Genomic DNA, 23,941 nt, shown 5'->3' with positions numbered 1-23,941 from the left:
TCTTCTTCTTCTTCTTCTTCTTCTTCTTCTTCTTCTTCTTCTTCTTCTTCTTCTTCTTCTCCTTCTCCTTCTCCTTCTCTCCTTCTCCTTCTCCTTCTCCTCCTCCTCCTCCTCCTCCTCCTCCTCCTCTTTCTCCTCCTCCTCCTTTTTATCTAGGCTTTCGTTGAACGGTTTCTTTTGGCAGTACTTGAAAAAAAAATGTTGGTAACTTACTTAATCAAAACACCCAAAGGGCAAGCTTGTAAAAGGATTAAAAATTTTTGTTAAATATAGAGGGTAGGTCAGTGGAAGAGGTAGATTTTTAACCCCTTCTCAACCTCTGAGTATTTGACAACGAAGTCTAATGCTGCCTTAAGACTAGGAGAGTTATTGTTTGAGTGGCTACCTTAATTTAGCTGTGTGGTATGTTTATTTGTGTGTTCCTTACAACAATGTGATCTTCATTATTAAAGAAAAAAAGAAAAAAGAAAAGAAATTCAGATCTCATAAATTCATTTCACTTGGAGCTACATCCCCTTAACTGGGCTGATTAAAAGCTTATTGCTGCAGATCCAGGATTCTGGAGTTAAAACGATAGGAGAACAACTCGTTCTATTAAAAATCTCTGTGTAAAAATGAGGCCATGCCGAAAGAAAACAAGGGATAATACGTGCACCTGTTGGGTATTATGAAAAGAGATTGAGTTTCACAAATCCAAAGGTGGTCTTACAGAGCTGTCCTGGGGCTAACATTTTGAGTGTATACTTTTTTATAAGATTGCACATTGCTTGCACGTAATAGGGACCAAAACTGCATCTTTCACTGACTATAAATTAGGGCACTTGGCCTTATTCAAAGGAGACAAACAGGTCAGGTTTGGTGGGGTACACTTATGGTTCTGGTGCTCAGGAAGTTGGGGGCAGGACAGTTGTGAGTTTCAGCCCAGCCTGGGGTACATAGAAACCTGTCTCAATAATAATAATAATAATACTAATAATAATAGTGCAAAATAAGAGTTTTTGAAAAAAGTAAATAATATGTGTCAAATGAAATATGAAGTTAGAATAAAATTGAAATGGTTTCTAGCAGATAAGGAACAGAAATAGCAAATACATAAAATTTAATATATTTTTCAATTAAAACTCAAGTAGTGTTTATACACTTTCCTGGAGGGAGAGAGGGAGAGAGAATATTATATGTATGTGACTATGAGTTTATGTACACCATGTGTATGCAGGAGCCTGTAGAAGCCTGAACAATGTATTGGATCCCCTGGAACTAGAATGGTTGTGAGCTGCCATGTGGGTGTTGGGCACTGGACCCGGGTCCTTTGCAAGAGCAGTCAGTGCTCTTAACTACTGATCCATCTCTCCAGACCCATAATTCCTGTTTCTTAAAGTCTTTCTTTTCTCAAACACAAAAGCTTATATGCATCTTGAATCTGAACAAGTTATTCTTTCTTTGTGTGTCTGCCTGCTTGCCTCTAATCTGTTTTTGTCTGTCTGTTTCTTTACTCACACCCATCATGTATACACAGACTAATACAAATTATAGACTTAAGAGCAGCTGTCTTAGTAACCATAAAATATGTCCAATAAATTTTCTAGGAGAATGAAGAGAGGGGGTGCCAGCTATCTTAGCATATGATGAAAATAAATAACCTACTTGTTGGGTAAATTTAATGTAGTGATGATCATAACACAGACTGATTTTGCTAACAAGTGAAGCATCAGAATGAGAAATGATCACAGACATTGGAAGTCAATCACAATCTAACTTACAAGTTTGGTGTTTTTTTGTTTTTTTGTTTTTGCTGTGGACATTCATGGTCATGTGTAGACGAAATCCAAAAGTCCTTCTGCAGCTCAGGGTTGGATTCATTTGCTTTTACTCTTAGTGTAAATGGTCTTGGTGATTCTAAAATCCACCCCATGTTTGCATACCCTCTGCTTTCTTGTCTCATTTGCAAAATGCGCTTGATCTGATGAATTCCAATAAACACGTTGCGAGGAGCGCTTCCTAATGCATAGGCAGGCATATGTATCTCCTGAAACAACGAAGATACAATGTCTACATCCAGATCTCATAGTATGATTTTTCTCTTAATGAGACAAGCCCAGAGACAAAGCTGTGCCCTGTTCTAAGTGACCATCCTGTCCTAGTTGTCCCATACTTTGAGACAGTGATTTTGGACTCTGCCTTGCTCTGGCTCTGCTTTGCAAATGCAGAGGTAAGGTGACTGTGCAAAAACCAAAACCAAAACAAACCAACCAACCAACCAACCAAACAAACCCACAGAAAACAAACAACAACAACAACAAAACCAGTCGCCCCCAGAATGAATCATGAGGCATGGGCTGGTAACTTACTTACACAAGAAAAAAAATAAATCACCCCTGGCAACACATATCAGAAAAGCCAGGTCCATAAACTTACTGAATACACCAGATATAATCTCTCACTTATGACTATAAAAGAAGTGCCCTAAGACTGAGTCACAGGGGACACTGACTTGTCACCTAGTTCCTTGTGAGCCTTATCCAGGACAGTGGCTACAATAACGGATTGCTGCCTCTTGTCTCCTGGTTCCAGCTTGAGGGCAGTTTGTTCTGCCCTCACGTAACGTCTCGTTCCAGGAGAAGGGTTGAAAATAACCAGAGTCATTGCTGTCTTCACAAAACAAATTACCTTCATAAAGTAAGGTAGTTATCTACCACAGTGACGCTCACTCCACAGCAGGACTACCCACCTTCTGGGAACCTGACTGAGCCCCTCTAAGGATAAGGAGTTCTTCATCCCATCCTGCAGAACCAGTGTCTTCATGAGGCTCATGTTAGTGTCTCAAAGATGGGGTTGGGGTTTGTTGAACCCCTTTATAGGTTCCCTTTTCCAATGTAGCCACTCTGACTAAATCTTTTTTCTCCATTACTGTTTTCTGATGCTTGCTGTGCTGGGGAGAACTGGCCGAGCCTAGCTTATTGGAACTCCCAGAGGCAAGGTACTCGATGCACTGACTCAGTAACACTTGGAGTTTGAACTTTGGTCACAGCCCTTTGGTCCCAAATATTTGAAGTGACCAGAACTACAAATATGTTGTACCTCGAGGCTCAAAATACATATCAAGAGCTTTTAAATCTCTTGCCTTACATTCAGTTTATCTTCCCTGCCTTCTTGGGAACACTAATTCAGGGCCATCTAAACCCATGAGTCCTGAGTTAAAAATTCCTAATGGCCACAAAATCCTTTTTACCTTTGTGTTTCTGAGTTTAAACTGATAGGTGGTGGTGGGGTGGAAGGGGGGGCAAGGTTTATACTTCTCAAATATCTGCATCTTGTACATAAAATGCAGAAACAGAAATAAATGGAAAACGACATGGATTGATCTGTACATTTTGCAGAATAGGCTACAGTTTAAAATGGTCCTTTTGTTTTCGTGCCAGCTTTAGGGGAAGGAAACCTGGCTTTGGTAGTGGAGGCAGCTGACTTGTCTTTATGTTCCAAATGGGAAAGGGCTGTGCAGTTAGATTGTTCATAGTAATCTCGAACCTAGGCTGGCTTCACTGAAATGTCCTTAGCATATAGTAAAAGCAGTATTTTAATATCTTATTTCTTATGGAAGATAGGTGTTTAGAAGTAAGTTTGGGGATGGACACACACACACACACACACACACACACACACACACACACACACACACAGGAGATTACCTTCCCAATTGAAGTGTCTCCACGAGGCAAAACTACTTTGGATCAAGAGTGTATACTGCTCACAAAAGAACAAGCACACAGGGTTGCTTTGGATTTTATTTCTCATGATGGTGGTGACCGTGTCCTTTCCCCATGTGGCTGGAATCTGATCTCACATTCTTTTGAGATTGGTCAGTTTTAAAAGAATGAGTGCAACGAAAATGAAGGGGAAAGGGGCTAATCGCTTTAATCCTAGAACAGAGCAGAGCCTGTGTAAATAAAGGTCTTTGCAGGGGTGAGGAGGTGGGGGGAGCATGAAACGTCTGCATAAATGTCTTATAAATTGGGGGGAGAGAAAAACAAAAAGATTTGAATTCCTTGTTATGAGGGTTTGAATGATAAGGGCCCCACGTGCCACAGGTTTGAATGATTGGCTCCCAGGTTGGTGTCATTGTTTCTGATGGACCAGGAAGTGTGGCCGCACTGGAGGAGGAATGTCACAGGGGGGAGGCTTTGAGGCTTCAAAAGAATTGGGCCATTCCTACTTAGCTCTTTCTCTGCATGGTGGTTGGGTCTCAAGATGTAAGTTCTCAGCCACTGCTCCACCTCCATGCCTGCACGCCTACTACATGTCTCCTGGCCATGCTCTAACCCTCTGAAACTTTAAGCCCCAAATTAAGTTTTCTTTTATAGATTTCTTGGGCGTGGTACCTTATCACAGCAGTGGAATAGTAATGAAGACACTTGTGTCTTGTATTTTAAACACAAGTTTTGTAGTGTTTGATAGAAAAGAACTCATATTTAATGTTTCCTACCCAGAGAAGCCGTAACATTTGTGTTCTTTCTGAAGGTGCAGAAGTTTCTCATGTATAAAACAAATTGGCAGGAGGAAGTCTAACAGGGAGGGGGGAAGCATACAGATTCACTAACTTGCAAAAATTAGGAAGCCATAGATGAAGGGTTGGGGGGATAAGGGTCAGATGCTATTGGAAGGTGAGGGAAGGAAGGTGTCTCCTAACATAGGTGATGCCTCAAGTTAGCAGCCCACAGAGTAGCTGGTAGTGGGTAATGATCTGCCTTTGGATCAGATGTGATCTCTACTCTTCTTGTGAGATGCTAAGCAGTTANGGGGGCCTCAAGAGTAAGTCTGCTTGAAACTACTGTTGCTCCACTAATATAAGTAGAGGCAAATTTCTTTTACAAATGAACATCTCTCTCTCTCTCTCTCTCTCTCTCTCTCTCTGTATGTGTATGTGTGGGGTGTGTGTGTGTAGATAAGCACAGGGCCTTTCACTGGTCTGGAATTGGCCAGTAGGATAGGCTAGATAGCCAGCGAGTCTTAGGGACCCGCTTTCCTCTACCTCCCCAGAGCTGACTAACAAGTACTTCTTTTTTTTGTATTTCTAATGTGGGTTCTGGGTATTGAACTTGGGTGCTCATGTTTCCATAGCAAATTGCCAACTGAGCTGACTTCCTAGCCTAAAGATAGCTTTTCAAAAGTAACATTATGTCTGCCAGTTCTCAGAATTGCTATCTCAAATAAGTCACATAAATATACATTGAGGTGTCATATTCTTGGCTCATACAACAATTTCTACAGTTTCAAGTACATAGTTTGTGTGTGTGTGTGTGTGTGTGTGTGTGTGTGTGTGTATGTAGGGAACATAAGTTGACCAGTGCTCCAAGCCACCCACTGCAGTGACAAAGAATGTGAAATGCAGGTGGATGCACATGACCAAGTCTAAGGACATTCTTTGGCATAGCTAAGCCTATGTAGTCCAGGCACAACAAATTTCTCACTCACTTGACATATCATTATCTCTTGGCAAAGAAGCTGATAATATTCTGTTACTCTATATCAGATTTATTTGTTATAAGATCTGTACCCCAAAGGCCTTTCTGTGTATTCAGGGTTGTGCCAATCTATCAACCAGTATTTTAAATTAGTCTATATGAATGTACAAAGTATTGGCAGCCAAGAGAGAAGGAACTGGTACACATAACTCATGCGGATACTATGAAATTGTGGATTGGACAATGTTAGGGTAATCTCGGTGTGATATTTATCATTTGTCTGGTGTTTATTTTGCGGGCTGACATTCTTAATGGTGGAGATATTTTACTGTGCAATTTCAGTATGATGTGGCAAGCTGCGCACCCGTTATGGGATTTCAGATCAAGACTGCAGACCAAGAGAGATCATGCATGCAAACACCTGGGATGATTTGCATATAGACTACTTGCAAATAAGAACAAATTTTTAAATCTGCACTTTGGTTTTTTTGTCGCTGTGGTTGAATTATTTACCAATAATATAAAAACTGCAGGCGCTAGCTATATTGTAAAGCATAACACTGCAACTTAAATGGAGCCTTTGACCACTCAGAATTCAAGTATGTCTCTGAGACAGAGTTTTCATTTGAGACTTAATTATCTTTATGATTTTAACCCTTAGAAGCAAAATATCAATAGATTTGGCTTGTGGAAAGTTTCCAGTTTGGAGCCAACAGGGAATGAGCTATTCTTTCACAATTTGTGGTTTAGGTTTTCAGGTCACTAGAAATATCAATTTTCATTTTTTTTCTTGAGTGTAACTTTTTTTTTAATTAAATTGTTTTTTCTTAGTTATTTACATTAAGGTGTGGAATTTTGAATGATGCGCGATTTACGGGTTCAGCCTCAAACAAGGTTCTACCAGCTCCTTGACTCATAACCAACATGGCTGACCTTCGCTTATATAAGCTAGATTCTTCAGCATAGCTTCTCAGTACATACAGACAGAATCCATCAGGGCTCTCTCATGTAGCTTTACAACTTGTCTCTGTGTCTTAGTTACTTTTCTGTTGTTGTGACGAGGCACCATGACCAAGGTTAATTTACAAAAGAAAGCATTTAATTTGGGGCTTGTTTATACTTTCCAAGAGTGAATTCATTATGATGGGGAGCATGGCAGTAAGCAGGCAGGCATGGTGCTGGGGCAGTTGCTGAGAGCTTAGGGAGACTGGGTCAAGCTTGGGCTTCTGAAACCTCAATGCTCACCCCCACATACCTCCTCCAATAATGCTGTACTGCCTAACCCTTCCTAAATAATTCATCAACTGGAAACCAAACACTCAAATATATGAGCCTATGTGGGCAATTCTCATTTCAAAGCATCCCACTTTGTCTCTGGGGATATACCCAATTCTGAGATATTATCTTATGATAACCCAGGAATAGTCTAAGAAGAAGGAAATCACTTTTGTCCTAACCCACAAACATGTCCGTATTTCTAATCCAAGTTATGGAGATTTAAGTGGTCTTGCTGCCATACAGGACCGTACTTTAATTACTTATTCTCCCGGACAAGTGCACTCTTTAATCTCTATCTCTGTTTCTTTGGCCTCATGCTCCTTGGGTCTGGTCCTTCATAAACTAGGAATGGGGTCTTCTAGGATACTTACCAACTAAATATCTTTTTTAAAGTAAAATTTTATTGCATACTTATTTCCAGAGAGGACAGAGAGAAACATCAAATATTCCAGTTCACTGCATTGATTACAGACAATGCTCACAACCACTTCACAGACACTGTACTGGGGTGTTTTATTTTTTTGGGGGGGGGGTCACGTATGGTAGTATATACCTGCAATCCCAACATTTACAAGCCTGAGAAGGGTCTCCAGTTTGAAGCCAGCTTGGGCAACAGTTAAGATTCTGTCTCAAAAAGCAAAAACAAAAACCACGTACAGAAAAGCCAGTTTTTCCTTAAGTTATTAGAATACCTGGAATGAACACATCATTTCTAAATAACCTACAAGTCTGAGGTTAGCAGGAGCCAGTAGCAGACTAAGATGGCAGGCACTGTGCTGATGGTTTGAAAGGTCCTACAGTGAGCCAGACACTCAAGAGAAACCATGAATGTATTTACCATTTATATGTGTTACTCAGAGGCAAGCAGTTGAGGAAGAGGGTAAGAGTGTGTGTGTGTGGTTGTTGTTGTTGTTGGTTGTTGCTACTATTGTTATTTGGGAAAAGAAAAATAATTTTATTTGAAATGGCTAAGCAGTTAAGAGCGCTGGCTGCTCTTCCAGAGGTTTTGACTTCAATTCCCATCACCCACATGGTGGTGGCTTACAACCATCTATAAAGGGATTTGTTGCCCTATTCTGGCATACAGGTACATGTAGCAGAGCACTCATACATTAGATAAAAAAATAAACTTAAAAAAGATTTCAAGGGGTTATAAAAAGATTTTAATGGCAAAGAAGAGTGTTCTCATTCTTGATTTGCATTTCAAGAGTTAACATGTGTGTATAAATTAATTTCATTTCTGTGCTTGCCACTCAGTTGTTTAGCATTGATCTCGAACCACATGTTCATCTTACCTACATTTCCTATTGCTCTTCGGTCATGTATGCAAATTCAAGTTTCTGTTTTCTTTCTGGCAGAAGAACTTCCTTTAATGTGGTTTGATTCTCTTTCCACTCCCTTCCTTCTTCTGTTTCTCTTTTTCATTTTAAACACAAACCTGCTGGCAATGACTTTGCTCAGTTCTTGCTCATTTGAAAGAATCTCTTTTCAGCTTCAGTATGGAGAGATATCTTCACTGTGCACGCAACAGTCTAGAAAGGCAGTCTTAGTTCCTTTTAATGCTTTAAACTCTACATTTTAGTTCATGTGGGTTTTGACAATGTATATATTCTTACTCTTCATAGAGAGTGGGAATATATAGTGATTCCTGGCTACTATGGACATTACTTTATACTGATTTATAGCAAATCAGTAAAATATACTCTATTATAGTTTTCTTCATATTTATTCTTTCCATATTTTATAAAAATCTTAAATTTGTGAATTTAGAATTTCCATATTTTGAAAAGTTTGAATTGTGATTACTCTAAGCTTTTCTTTTTTAAAAATTCTGCTTCATTCTACTCTTCTTAAGCTCTAGTTATGTGGAGCCAGCACAGCACTTAATCCAGGCACCAGGGAAGCAGAAGCAGGCAGATCTCTGAGTTCGAGGCCAGCCTGATCTACAGAGTTCCAGTACAACCAGAGCAGTTACCCAGAGAAACCCCATCTTGAAAACCAAACCAAACCAATCACTAACCAAACAGAGAGATCTGGTTATGTGTAAGTTAAGTAAGTCGATCTTTGAAAATTCCAATGTGTTGTGATCATTTCTGCCTTCCCGTTCTCTAGTTCCTCCTAGATTCTTCCTTATCGCTCTAGCATCCCACATAAATCCCCAACTCGATGTGCTTTAAAAAACCCCAGAGAGTCCACCTTGTGCCGCCCACATACTCATGTGTGCAGGGCCTTCCACTGGAGCCAGGTTCACTGACCAGAGTCAAACCCATAGACAAAAGCAGACTCTCCCTCCCCAGACACTATCAATGGTCCATAATTCTTAGTTGAAACAGGGAACTCAGGAGTTCCTCCCCACCCCTCTGAGCTAGAATGTACACTGACGCATTAAAACATCTTTTAATTATATACATGAGTGTGCATATCACAACAGGCATATGGAAGTCACAGGACAACCTGCCGCAGTTGCTTCTCTCTTTCCTCGTGTGGAACCCAGAGCTGACCTCACCTAGTGAGGAATACAGCAAGAGCTTTGAGCTGCCGCTGGGTTGGCCCCTATTATATGGTTTTTCAAACTTTCCCCTTTTTATATTTAGTTTTAGATGGCTATCAGTTACTAACTTTCTATCTTTTGATTCATTTTTTTCTGTAATTTTTAATTCTCTTAATCTTATCCATGTTTTTATTTTATATATTACTAACTTCAGCTAGTTCACTTGAGTCCTTTGTTGTTCTCGCTCTCTCTCTCTCTCTCTCTCTCTCTCTCTCTCTCTCTCTCTCTCTCTGTCATTCTTTATTTTATTATTGTTTACAAGACTTAACATAGCGGACTCAAAGCCATGGCTTATGAAGTCATCAGCCTGTTGAGGTCTAGTGGCATTTTCTCTTACTTATGGATCATACCTCTCTCTCTGTTTTTGTTCTTCACTCCTCTATGTAGATAAATAAGACAGTGTGGTAAGTGCTATTGGGAGGGGCTCCTTGTGTTAGATGGATACAAGTCCATCTCTCCGTGAATTAGGATCAGTCTTACTTCTGGCTGGCCACAGAATGTTCTAGAAGTGAAGTTCTCGGATCTTGACATTTGCTAAGAAGCCTTGCTGCTTCTCTGAGAGTCCGTGGGGGATTTCTTCTGGGAGTTTGGTTCTGCTCTGTTAGTGTAACTACCTAGAGACTGCCGGGCAGAGAAACCACAGTGGAGCTGCCAAGTGCCACCAGAGACTGGCACCCAGTGAGTGTCACCCAGGCTGCATATGTGTAAATGAAGCCATCTCAGGGTCTCCAGTCCAGATCTCTTTCATAGTACATATGTAAATGCAATGAAGTAGTTCTTATTCTAAAATCTCTTCATTTGGGGCAAATACTTATGTTGTGATAGATAACAAAAATGTCCTGATCCAACATTGTTTACATAGATAGTTTACATTCATCAGATGACTCTTTGGACTTTGAACCATTCAGAAAATGTGGCATTCATTGAATTTGTGTTCTCATTGTAGTTCTGTGAATAGCAGAGTAGAGATTGTGTTTATATGCTTGCTTTTAGAATGTCTACCTAGAAGAAAGGAAGAGACTGTAATTATTAAGTTTTCTTTCATTAGATTAAAAGTATTTAGAATATATTCAGTCTCCATATATAATAGGTATAGTTTCCCTGATGTTTCTTGTAAATCTTTTCTGTGTTTAATATAACAATTGAAAGCATCCCTCTGAAATTAGCCAACTGAATATTGTTTAGTTGCCTGAAATTTGCAGTCCTCCTATCCTTTGCAACAATTCTTAAATTCTTCCCCTGCTACTGCAAACATGAGCAAAACAAACATTGCTCATTCTTGACAGTGAAGCCAAACAGAGGAGGGGAGGTAGGTGGGGAGGGAGGGAGGGAGGGAGGGAGGGAGGGAGAGAGAATTGAGATATCCAGACAAGGGAATGGGAATAGAGGATGGCACACCACTAAGTGAAATAGTATGTTGTCATCAAAGTTTCTCTGAAAGACATCCAAACAAGCAAACAAATAAACAAATGCAGATAAACAAACAAACAAACAAACAAACTCAGATGTATAGTTCCTTCCAAGGCACAGCCATAGGGTCACAAACTGGCTGATGGGTCAATGCCTGCACAGGTTAGCTTTCCATCACCATCACCCCAGGAAGAGAACTGTAGACAGGTCTGCAAAATGGAGACTTACATGGGGACTCCTGGGACTCTGAATTCTGCAGAAGGAAACCTGAAATGTTTCCTGATTGTTTTACTGATCCATGCAAGTCGGCAGCGCTTCCTGCTTCTCCAAACACTTCAGCTTCCACAGATGGGTCTAAGGCATTATACAATGCCACAATTTTATACCAAAAAAGGTAGCAAATGGGTGTGTTCCCTGGAAATATCTCACTGTTATAAAAGGAAAACCCTGTAAGGAAAGTGTTTATTTATTTGTCCTGTGTACTACTATGGAAACTCACTGCCTACTGGCAATCTTGATCGTCACAAAAGATACAACAGTGAAAACCCTGTCTTCCTACAGACCTCTCAGTTGAAAAATAATCAAGGTGAAACCAGAGGACTTGTCGTTTTGATGGCATAATCTAAGTGGGTAGAGCGTTTAGAAGGTTTAGGTTCATCTCCACCTGGAAGGCCATTGGTGGTTTCATTCAGAAGCACTTTTACATCTTGTAAAGCCCTTTTCTGAGGGATAGCATTAAACTTAGAAAATCTGGTTTCACACAGTGGGAAAAATCACTGGTCATATGAATTTAATTCACATTTATCGCCACATGATTTTTGACGATGCTTACATTTTTTTTTTCATATTCACTGGGAAAGACAGAAAAGAAGAATAACATACTTCCTAGTCATGATTCAAGGAGTATTCACTTCCTGTGTCAAGATCTAAAGTAAAAACTTCAGGCTTTTAAACAATATATTTTAATGTGATAACCTTGAGCTCAATCCTTGAAGTAAAATATTGACCCTTTTGTTAAAAGTACTGTATTGCCTTTTTAAAAAGGTTAAGTAGAGGACCACTGTACTATGGTCTCTTGGTCAAGAAACTAGGGGAACATTGAGCATGCTGTACTCTGCATGGGCCTCAGACAGCAGGCAGAGGAACAGTACCTTTGAAAGCTATTTCCCACACTCCCTTTTCTTTTTATTATTATTATTATTATTATTATTATTATTATTATTATTATTATTATTTTAATTTTCTTGGATATTTTCTTTATTTACATTTCAAATGTTTTCTCCTTTCCAGGTATCCCCTTCTGAAACTCCCATCCCATCCTCCTCCCCCTGCCTCTATAAGGGTGCTCCCCCCACCCACTTCCATCCTCCTGCCCTGGCATTCTACTACAATGGGGCACTGAACACTCTCAGGCACCAGGGCCTCTCCTCCCACTGATGTCCAACAAGGCCATCCTCTGTCCCTTTTCTTCTCAATGGTCCTCAATATGTGCTGGCATTTTGCTGCATGTATGTTTGTGAAGGTACCAGATGCTCCGGAGTTGGGGCTGTAGACAGATTGAGCTGCCATGTGAGTGTTGGGAATTGAACCTGGGTCCTCTGGAAGAGGGTTCACATTGGAATGTCAGAACCTTAGTGGGTTTTGTTTTGTTTTTGTTTGTTTTGTTTATTTTGGGTGGTGGTGGTGTTTTAAATCAGGAGTTTGTATCCATCCCTCTTTGCTGCCCTCCAAGTTGCAGTAAACTTGCTCCCCTCATGGTAGGTACTAAGTTTCTGTCAGCAAGGGCCACTACTCATGATAACATCAGCTTTCTGCCTGACTTCTGCTGATCCCATTTAATTCCTACCACAGGCCAAAATAAAAACTTATTTGGAGGTAGTTCTAGCGAATTATTTTTATACATCCGAGCCTTGGAAATTCCAGACAGTGCTGAGAAGTCTCAGTAAACTACATAGCAGACAACTGGCAAGGATATAGAGTCCCTGAGTGTGTTTTTGTAAGAAAAGCCAAGATATTATTTCATCTTCTTTTCTTTAGAAAAAAATGTCAAATGTCTTGCTTAACTCACAAGTGACCAGGTACCCCAATTTAATAACAGTTTCCCGATTTAAGAATGGCTCATATTCATTTCTACCAATATTAAAAACCAAATGCAGGGCTTTGCATGTAAACACAAGTGTTCTACCACCAAGATATATATACCCACCCCCTAGAGATAGTTTATTTCCATAAAATATACATAAAGGAACTTAGAATAATTTAACGATTTTCCTCCTCAACCTATTTTGAAACTCAAAACCAATTTATACATATTTTTTATTTTTATCTCCAATGTAATAATAAGTAATAGTTAATAATCATCAGAAGCTTTAATGACCTAGATTCTGAGATAATAATGTTATATGCATTTTCTTATTTAATTGTTTCCATGATAATATGAAGTAGGAACCATGAAATCTATATTTTTTAGACTAAGATACTGAAAACTACAAAGATTAAAAAGCTGCCCCCCTCCCCGGCCTGGGCAGCATGGGAAAGTTGGGCCCAAGGGTAAGAGTGGGTGGGTAGTTGCTTCTCTTGATGGCTGCTACACCCAGGAGAAGGGGGCCTGCATCTCTCCTGGGCTACACAGGGCTGCTCTGGTAGCATAGGTGCAGGAGAAGTGGCCCTGCCTCCTGCCCACGGTGTGATGCCATGGGCATAGGGAGATCTCCCACCCCTCACTCCCACATCTACACTGCCCTACTGCCCCCTAACATATGCACCCATGTGGACACAAATCTGCACACCACACACACATATACATAAAAAACAAAACAAAACAAAACAATGAAGCAAAATACAGTATCTAAGAAGTAATGTAGTCATCTTTATTTCAAACTACCCGCAACAATAACAGAATAGAGAAATGTCTGCAGTTCCTACTGATAACAACATTGCTAAATGTTCCTTGCATAACTGATTTGCTGTCCACATTTGAAATCAAAAGAAGCCTAAATTTCAGTCAAATGTCCATGAAAGAAGCAATGCAAATTTGTCTCCATTCCCAAATCCTTGACTTATTTTTAAAATTTTAATAACAATTTACAAGGACCACGTTTGATTCAGCTAAGAGAAAGGATATAAGGCAGTCATCTTCCAGTGGGGTGTCAGGCCAACAGAGAGGAATTCCTCAAATGAGAGAACAACTGACCATGTTTAGTTCCTAGAGCGGAACCTTCGTGGTGACATATGTGCTGGGTTTAGGAGCTTTCATTCTCAGTTCTCTACACTGTTGTTCTTCAATCATATTTTCTATGTTCCCCCTGCATCCCACACTTTCGCATACACCTCACTAGAAAATATCCCATCTATCCTATTTTCCACACCCGCAGAGCCTTCACTGCACATCTGTTCACTACCCTTTCTCCTTCCTACGCTTCCATGAAGAGACTTTGTGTCACCTTTTGGTTGGATTAAATCTAGTTGCTGTGTACACCAATAGCAGCTGGCACTTCCTCTTCCAGCACGAGCAGTATAGTATGTTAATGAGCTTGGTTTAGCTTTGGCATGCCTAAACCATCCACATTTTCTCACATCTCCAATCTTGCTTCTGTTTTGGCACAGCTGGAGTAATCCTTTTTATATAATGTCTCACACCATTGATTCTTTAGCAGGGGTAAACTTATTGTGGTCTAACATATAAAAACACATGTCTGCTATAAGGTACTGAAAATGTGGTCATCATTTAGTAGTTTGTTTAAAGATGGCCATGTTATGTTTCTTTCAATTGCCCTCTCCCTCAAACCATCTTTTATGTGTTTCTCAGTGTCTCTAGCATCTTGACATTTCTCTTCATAAGTACAATCTACTTGCATTTCTAAATTAATATGCAAACCAAATATATTATCAGCTGTACTTAATATCTGAACTGGTTAGAGTTGAAAAATTTGTGTGGGATTTCATATGTGTGTGTGTGTGTGTGTGTGTGTGTGTGTATTGATGTGCAAAGTAGGTGAGTATTTGGGGCACCCTCCTAAAGCCCATTTTACCTATGTATACAGTAGAACCATGGCCAGTTTGAACTGCTTCTAAGACAGCCTTAGACTTTGTGGGAAGAGGAGCATTTTCTTCTCATGTCCCTGAGTAGACACTTTTTATAGGTAAAATTTCTTAAGAATGCAGTTTACATACTCTCGCCTTCCCCCCTCCCCGCCCTCAAGAACGTTTGTCTGGGGCCTTCCCTTCAGATCCCTGGTCCCCTGGGTCCTCATACCACCCTGATCTATTCCTTCACATACAATTTGGTCCTAAACTTCTGTGCTTTTAAAATGTCCCCATTATGTCACCCCCATTGTCTGCATGCATGCCCTTGCTCACCTGTCCAAACTAAAGGTGAAGGTTGTTCACAACATGTGGTGATTTCACATTTTATCTTAATTAATTAATTAATTAATTAATTAATGGTCCTCCAGAACTGGAATTGAGCGAAGTCCTTATGCATACTAAGTAAACACTTTGTCATTGAGCTAGCACACAGGGCTAGGGTCTCTGGTTTCCTTTTACTGATTGATTAATTCGTGTGTGTGTGTGTGTGTGTGTGTGTGTGTGTGTGTGTGCATTCACGTATGTAAATATAGGTGCATGCTTGTCAGAGCACATGTATGCGAGTTAGAGGACAACCTCAGACGTTGTTCTTTGTCTTCCACCTTGTCTGAGACAGAATCTCTGTTGTTTCTCCACTCTGTACACCATTTATCTGGCCCATGAAATTCTGGGGATTTCCCTATTTCTGCCTTCTATTTCCCTACAGGAATACTAAAATTGCAGACACTTGCTCTAAGTGTCTGGCTTTTTGAGGATTCATACTTAGTCCTTCATGTTTGTACAGCAAGCACTTCTACCTACTGAGCCATCTCTCCAGCCTGACTAAATATTTTAACTAAAAATTTAAGTTATTCCAAGTAAATCTTAATCAAGGTGAAGTTAAAGTATTTAGATAAAGAAAGATGTTTGGGGCCTGGTGAGATGGTTCAGTAGTTAAGAGAACCTGCAGACTCAGTTCTCAGCACCGACTTCATGATTCACAAACCCCTTTAACTCAGTTCCAGAGGATCCAATACCCTTCTCTGGCCTCTGAGTGCACCAAGCATGCTTGTGGGGCACATACATACATGGTGGCACACGCACATACATATGAAATAAAAATATAGAAAATGGTTTTTAAAAAGAAACATATTTTGGACAAGGAGAAAAACAAAATATTTATTAAAGAATGTTTAACAGATATTACAAACTAAGGTCTTGTATTAAGCAGAAAGAGAAAGACAGGTAAAAGAGACAGCCCAAATCCAGTTCTTTTCTTACCTTACATATCTAATGCTCCATGACTCACCAACTGCTAACGCCTATCTTCTGTTTATCTCCTTAACTCTTTGCTATTTGCTTCCTCTCAGTTATTTAAATTTGAGGATATCCACACAGATTTCTGACATATATCTAATGTTGTTACCACATCTTCATGGTAATATAAGATATAGGCAAACTTTTCTTTAGTACACAGATAGTATTTGCAAATATTTTTGGGAAAACTGAATCTCCATATTCAAAGAGAATAAAATGTCTTTCTCTTTATCAAATGCAAAATCCAATTCAAAGTGGATAAAGACCCATGGCTTAGGCTTTCAACACAGCCCCTGGAAGAAAACAGTCTGGAAAGCGTTTTGATACTGGTCTTAGCAATGAGGTTTTGTATGTATGGACAGACCAGAAAAAAAAACAAAGTGGAAGGAAAATGGAACTAGATCAAATTGAAAAGGTTCTGCATAACCAAAGAAATAATTAACAGAATGGCAAATCAGCCTATAAGCCAGAAGGCAATGTTTGCTAAGCATATATCTGATAAATTCATATTCAAAATGTGTATGGAACTCGAGAACTCAACAGCAAGTAAACTTTGCTAAGACTGGGCAGAAAATAAAACCAAATATTTCTCAAGATGAGACATATTTAAAAGGCCAAGAGCAATGTGAAGAAATGTGCAACATCGCTAGTTGTTAAGGAAACGCAAAGCCAAGCCACACTTGTCAGGACGGCTTTTAGAAAAAGGACAGAGCTGACAAGTGTGGAGAAAGGAAGGGTGAGAAGGAATCCTTCTACATGACAGATGTAAGTATAAAGTGGAACTGCCAATAGCTCAGTACCAAAGTGCAGACGTCCCTAAAACAGTAGAACTAGAGCTACCGTATGGCCTCTCCTTCCCACCCTGGAGTAGAACCAAGTGAGTGAGATTAGCGTTTCGTAGAGCGGGCTCGACTCCCATGTTCAATGCAGTGAAATTCATAATGGGCAAGGTTTGGTAGCATCCTAATAGCTATCAGAAGCTGAATGGATAAAGCAGATGTGCTCTAACTACACAGGGGAACAGTACCCAGCTTTTTACAAAAAAACAAAAAAACAAAAAAACAAAAAAACAATATAAGATGAACCTGACATTGTGTCACATGAAATAACCTAGGGAAAGATAGTCTTAAAGTGAAAAATGAACTGGTAGAAACAGGAAATGGAGTGGTGTTTACCAGCAGTTAGGGTAAGGAATGGGGACATGGAGGATGTGGGGGAGATGTACAAAGGATACCGAATTTCAGTTAAATAAGAGTTCTGGCGGTCTGGTATACAACACGGTGACTACCGTTAATATGTTATGCATGTAGAAGTTACTGAGAGGAGATTTTTTAAGTGTACTTATCCAGAAAGATGGCAAACATGTTGAGATGAGGCATATGTTTATTCAATTTGGCCATTCCAAAATGTATATGTATTTTAAAACATCATGTTGTAGATTATGAGTACGAATGATCTTGTCAGTTAAAATAATTAGAAATTCACATGCTAGGTTTTGAACACACATTTAAGATTTCTGTAACTGTATTTACATGAATGAAAAGTCTTGCCGGTCTCAGCAAGTATGTACTAGAAGTTTAATGCAAAATTTTAAATTGACAACAATTCCTCATTTCTCCTTTTCAGTTCCCTTACCAGAAAACATAACTCTATCATTTTATCCTTCAGCTAACCAACTTCTTTGCCAGCCTTAGGTTTTCAGAACTAGTTTTCCAAGATACTTTTTTTTTTTGACACGGTTCAGAACTTCATGGCTACACAAAACTCAATTATTTATAGTTTCTGCGACAAAGGGGTTTAGGTTGCCTGAAAGGTTCAACTTTTCTGCTTCAAAAACTTAGACATGACGCAAAGAAGTCTTGAAGTTTATATCAAAAGTGAACATGACCCAAATATTCAAAACCAGACCATTTCTAATATTCCAAACAGAGTCTGAGGACTCTGTCCCCAACACTCAGCTCACCCCTGCAAGATGGGACTGAAGGAAAGACAAGGATCAGATTGAAGGGTTATTTTGCAGGAAGGGTCAATCCAAAACAAAATTAAACTCAGGGGTAAGCTCTGTTCTTGTGGATTCTCTTTGGTTCTTTACTGTCTTTACAGTTGGCTGAAACTATCTGTGTGAAGAGCCAAGTATCTGGAAAGCTTTTAGGCAATCATCTTCTGCAACTGTGCTCGTCTGAAGCACCGTGACTAAGAATTACAGGAAACATACTCAGTCTCCAAGTCATTCTATGCCTCCTGCGTGGTGTGGGGACCCCAAGACAAGGTCACCTCTGCTTTATGGCCATCTTGCTCCCACCCTGTGAAACTGGGGCAAATTGAAAGATCTTACAGCCTTAGTAGGCTGTGATTGTTGAATCAAAGCCAGAGCTTTCCCAGACAGGACCAGGAGGATGCCAAAGTTGAGACGGAAAAGAGAAACCAGAGAAGGAACCTACTGAAGGCTACACTTTCAGGTACTCAATCTGGCTTTTCACATAAATCACACCATTTAGTCGCCTTTGTATCTGCTTGACACAATCTTCCACCATTTTAGATGATAACATTTACATAAGTCTTGTTGTTTGGCATCATGCCATCCAGTGAGGACCCCTTAAAGGATGCTTTTTGTTGCCGGACTTCTAGCCACTAAGTTCAACCCTAAGCTCAGCTCATTTGATAGCCACTAGGATGACATCATCACCTTACAGGTAGACCCTCTGAGGCCCCACGATGACCATCCTGACAGTGTTTTCAAAGCTCTTCCAGACTACAAGCAAATGAAAAACAGTTCCTTGTCATAGGAGGTCCCAGGACGTTTGACCAAAAAACAAACAAACAAACAAACAAAAACCCTCAATTTGGTTTTGGGAATAAAATAATTGAGTAATCAAGGTATTATAAAAGTATTTACTTCCTTTGTCAAATTGAGGTTAATTTTATAGATTCATATCCTACCCATTTTAATTCTAAGTTAAGGATTAGAACACCTTTTTTTCCCCCCACACAGAAACTCAAGGGTGGAAATACTTCCATAAGATTAATTCATATAAATCTTTTCATCAAGGACTATTGTTGTATACTATTAAATCAGGCAAGCCAAATAGAAACAGTGCCAGACCACTAGACAATGTTTCCCCAGGCTCTAAGGAAGCAGAGTATGCCCCGCCCCCTCCCCCCCCCCCCACAAGTGTGCATGGTCTGGAATGAAGAGGAACTTTGGGTTTGGAATAGAAGCCTCCATGCTCACTGGCCAAGGATCCAAGTGAGTTATTTACTCTGCTCACTGCCACGAGAACCTCCTTTACAAAGCCATAACTCACACAGAGTTTCAATAGAGAGTGGGTACAGTTACAGTTACACATCACCATCAGCTTGAGAACGAGCATGCTTTTCTTTAGAGTAGCCCTGCTTGTCTCAAGGGCACCTACTTAATAAATTTCACACTAACATTTTGTTTGTTTGAAGGAACATACCTATATCTGTTTATAATCAGGTATATCTTTTCAAAATTTTTTACTAAGAAATACACAAGGGAAATTACATTAATTCATGTTTTCAAGCATGGCCAATGCTCTTTTAAAGATGAGGGGAAGGGAGAGTAAAAATAAAATAGGAATCATTGTTTTCATTAAGTTCTTTTATAGCTATTTCAAGATACACCAATTTTGAAAAGTATTTCTATTTTTGAAATTACAATTATTATAATATTGTTACATAATTTTCTTTTTCCCTTTAAACACTTCTATGTACCCATCTTTGCTAATCCTCAAATTCATGACCTCTTATTTATGTGTATTATATATATGTGTATACATACATATATATATATATATATATATATATATATATATATACACATTCCTATATAAATCTACACATTCACATATATTATGTATACCACACATTCTTTTTTTTTTTTTTTATGCTCCTGAACATTTAATTTTAAGAAGGGGTATCATTCTTTAAAAGAATAAAAAAGAAAGAAAAGAAATCTTAACATTTTACACACAACAGGACTATGTTGGCTTGTTATCTTAAAATCAGCAAATATGTCATTCGAAATTTCCTTCTACATCATGTTGGTGAGTACACAATCAGGCCCCTTTATCATTTCGTTCCTTTTAATTTTGTTTCTAACAGCTCACATATATCTAGCGAGACCCAGGATTCTTTATGCACTCTACATTTCAAAACATGTTTAATACTCCTAATGCGCAGTTCCACAAAAGCATATATGTAAATGCTCATCTCACTTCATCCTCAAGAATGGAGCAGTGTCATGATTAAATACATCGCTTTTAGACTGAAAAATAATTTGATTTTTACAAATTTGATCACTAAGGAAGTTATTAATTTTTAAGTTTTAAGTTCCATACTTGATAGCTTGTTTTAGCCATTGACTTGAATTCTTGGGATTTTTTTTTTATTATTATTTTCTTTATTTACATTTCAAATGCTATCCCGAAAGTTTCCCATACCCCTCCCCCCACCTCTGTTCCCCTACCCACCCACTCCCACTACTTGGCCCAGGCCTTGCCTTGTGCTAGGTCATATAGAGTTTGGAAGACCAAGGAGCCTCTATTCCCACTGATGGCCGATTAGGCCATCTTCTGCTACATATGCAGCTAGAAACACAAACCCAGGGGGTACTGGTTAGTTCCTGTTGTTGTTCCACCTACAGGGTTGCAGCCCCCTTCAGGTACTTGGGAACTTTCTCTAGTTCCTCCATTGGGGACCCTGTGTTCCATCCAGTAGCTGGCTGTGAGCATCCATTTCGGTGTTTACCAGGCACTGGCATAGCCTCACAAGAGGCCGCAATATCAGGGTCCCTTCAGCAGTATCTTGCTGGCATGAGCATTAGTATCTAGGTTTGGTGGCTGATGATGGGATGGACTCCCGAATGGGGTACTCTCTGGATAGTCCATCCTTTCATCTTAGCTCTAAATTTTGTCTCTGTACCTATAACCTTTCATGAGAGTTATGTTCCTTATTCTAAGGAGGAATGAAGTATCCACAAATGGTCATCCTTCTTGATTTTCTTCTGTTTTCCATAATGTGTCTTGGATATTCCAAGTTTCTGGGCTAATATCCGCTTATCAGTGAGTACATATCTAGTGACTTCTTTTGTGATTGGGTTACCTCACTAAGGATGATATCCTCCAAATACATCCATTTGCCCAAGAATTTCATAAATTCATTGTTTTTAATGGCTGAGTAGTACTCCATCGTATAAATGTACCACAGTTTCTGTATCCATTCCTCTATTGAGGGACATCTGGGTTCTTTCCAGCTTCTGGCTATTATAAATAAGGCTGCTATGAACATAGTGGAGCATGTGTCCTTATTACCAGTTGGAAGATCTTCTGGGTATATGCCCAGAAGAGGTATAGCNGGATCCTCCNGTAGTACTATGTCTAATTTTCTGAGGAACCGCCAGACTGATTTCCAGAGTGGTTGAACAAGCTTGCAATCCCACCAGCAATGGAGGAGTATTCCTATTTCTCCACAACCTCGCCAGCATCTGCTGTCACCTGAATCTTTAATCTTGGCCATTCTGACTGGTGATGAGATGGAATCTCAGGGTTGTTTTGATTTGCATTTCCCTGATATACCACACATTCTTACATACATCTTTCTCAGTCTGTTTAAGGTTACTTGTATGGATATCTTCAGGGATGACACTTAGGTATTGGATACCAGTTGGTGCTATTTCTTTTGTTCTTAGTGTTTATTAGCTGCCTGTTGTTCTCTATACAGAGTTGAGGCTTCCTGGGGCCCCTGTTACTAACCTGCTCACATTATCATATCTGTTGGTGTGGTCCTTGTTCAGCTCACGTGGGGACAGCCTTGTTGGTGAGACTTTTGAGTGTCCTTTCTGACACTGATAAGAGACACAGTCTCCCAAGAAACTCCATGATCCTCTGGCTCTCACAATATTTCCATCCCCTCTTCCACAGTGATCTGTACAAGAGTTGAGTTGTCCATGTGTTCACTGTGACTAGGGCTCACGTGTCCACATATTGATTGGACATGCTTTTCCGTAATGGTCTCCATCTATTGCACAGAGACGTTTCCTTGATGAGCCACTGGTGAAGACTGGACTTATCTGTAGCTGCACCAGTTTTTAACTTTCATTGTGTTTTAACCAGTTACTGTGTTTGTGCTCGTAGCTTTTCATTACTAACATAAGTATGTAGTGTGCTTTTTCTCTTTCTACCAATCAATTTTACTAGAAATAGGTCTATGTTACTAGTTGTAACAATTTTTACTGGATATTTATTTTGTTAGTTGTTTCGATGTATCACTTTTATATCACTTTGTCAAGTTTTAATATTACTAAATGATATAAATGAATAGAAATTATGATATTTGGTCATATATATTGACTTCTAGGAAGTTTTTTTTAATGTTTTCACTGGCATTACAATAAAGTTGGGTATGAAACATGACAATTTTTTACATCTCATGAATCATTCAAGATTAACAACCTTGGGTCCTATTTGACAGTCATTGCCTTGCTTCATTTTATATCTATGTGTTGATAGAATTTCAATGCTCATGTCATATGCTGGAGAAACAATGTAGGGTTCATATATAAGGTAAAATTTCTGGTGAAGTTCATATTTCTGTTTTAGAAAATAATCTAAGAGGTTTTGTATTTGTCAGGTAGAACTCAGCAGCAATCCACATAGTTATTGGGGACCAATTCATGGCCAACAATTTCACCGATGTGATGGACAGACACACACACCTTTTCTTTCACACAGTTTCAGGGTTGAATCTGAACACAGGTTATTAGTGCTTTGCTCAAAGCTGACTCATTTTGTCAGCACCAGTTGTGAGGAGTTTTCCCATTATATTTCTGACCTCACCTAGCTTTTTAGGTCTCCCAGGGTAGCTGCTAAGTTGCTTAAAGCTACAGGCTCAAAGCTCTCGGATGTGGTTCTCTCTGCTCTGTGAATCCAGCCTTCATTTTTAACAGAGAAAGTACTTCTCACTAATTACATGGAAAAGAATCAGAGGCAATTTAGAAAACTGACCCCACCCTTCTGCTCTATAGATAATAAACGTGAAACTTCAAAACCTGAGAACTAAACAATAACTTTCTGTCAGAGTGTACAGAGTGAGGGGAGAGACCAACTTTCTAGAAGAGACTGGAGAAATTTGACAACTCCCACTGTAACCAGGCAATGCAGGTCAGCTTCAATAGGGAAAAGGCAAGCTGAAAGCAGGCAATCGTGGGAAGATGTAATAAGAATGGTCTTTTATGTGTGCCCTTCCCCCAACAACTACTATGCCCTCTAGTCTAATCATGAGAAAACAGTAGATATATCCTAGTTGGGGAACATTTTTACAAACATTTTTATCCTAGTTGGAATAGTTCTTAAAATTATAGAAGCCATTAAATCTGGAAAAGTCTGAGGTTGTCAGACAAGAGGAACTTAGATAATCTGTCCTTGCAAGCTGCCAAAAACAAATACCAAACCCGTGAATGAATTAACCAACTAATAGTTATTTCTCATAGGTTGGGAGGGTAGAGAGTCAACATCGAGATACAAGAATGTTTGCTTCCTGTAGATGGTTCATGTCTTTGCTTGCAACCTCTGGACTCCATCTTCACATAGTGGAGAAAGTTCAGTTCTGTTTGGTTTTCCTCTGCTTGTATGAACATTATGGAGGTCTTACCTCAATGGCCTCATGTAACACCAATTACCAACTGTACTGGATATCTTTGTGTCAACATGACACAGCTGGAGTTATCACAGAGAAAGGAACTTCAGTTGGGGAAGTGCCTCCATGAGATCCAGCTGTAAGGCATTTTCTCAATTAGTGATCAAGGGGGGAGGGCCCCTTGTGGGTGGTGCCATCTCTGGGC

The 23,941-nt window shown here is 39.5% G+C and overlaps 1 protein-coding gene across 2 annotated transcripts in view; it reads right to left on the bottom strand.

The window, feature by feature from the left end:
* The window catches only part of Tshr (thyroid stimulating hormone receptor), a 114,719-nt gene that overhangs the window by 45,035 nt on the left and 45,743 nt on the right, over positions 1-23,941 (bottom strand). The gene's annotated exons all lie outside the window — the stretch shown is intronic.

This window comes from Mus pahari, chromosome 7, assembly GCF_900095145.1.
Source record: "Mus pahari chromosome 7, PAHARI_EIJ_v1.1, whole genome shotgun sequence".
Classification (NCBI taxonomy): Eukaryota; Metazoa; Chordata; class Mammalia; order Rodentia; family Muridae; genus Mus; species Mus pahari.
Note: the sequence above shows the minus strand (reverse complement) of the source record. Positions and strands in the feature narration are given on the sequence as shown.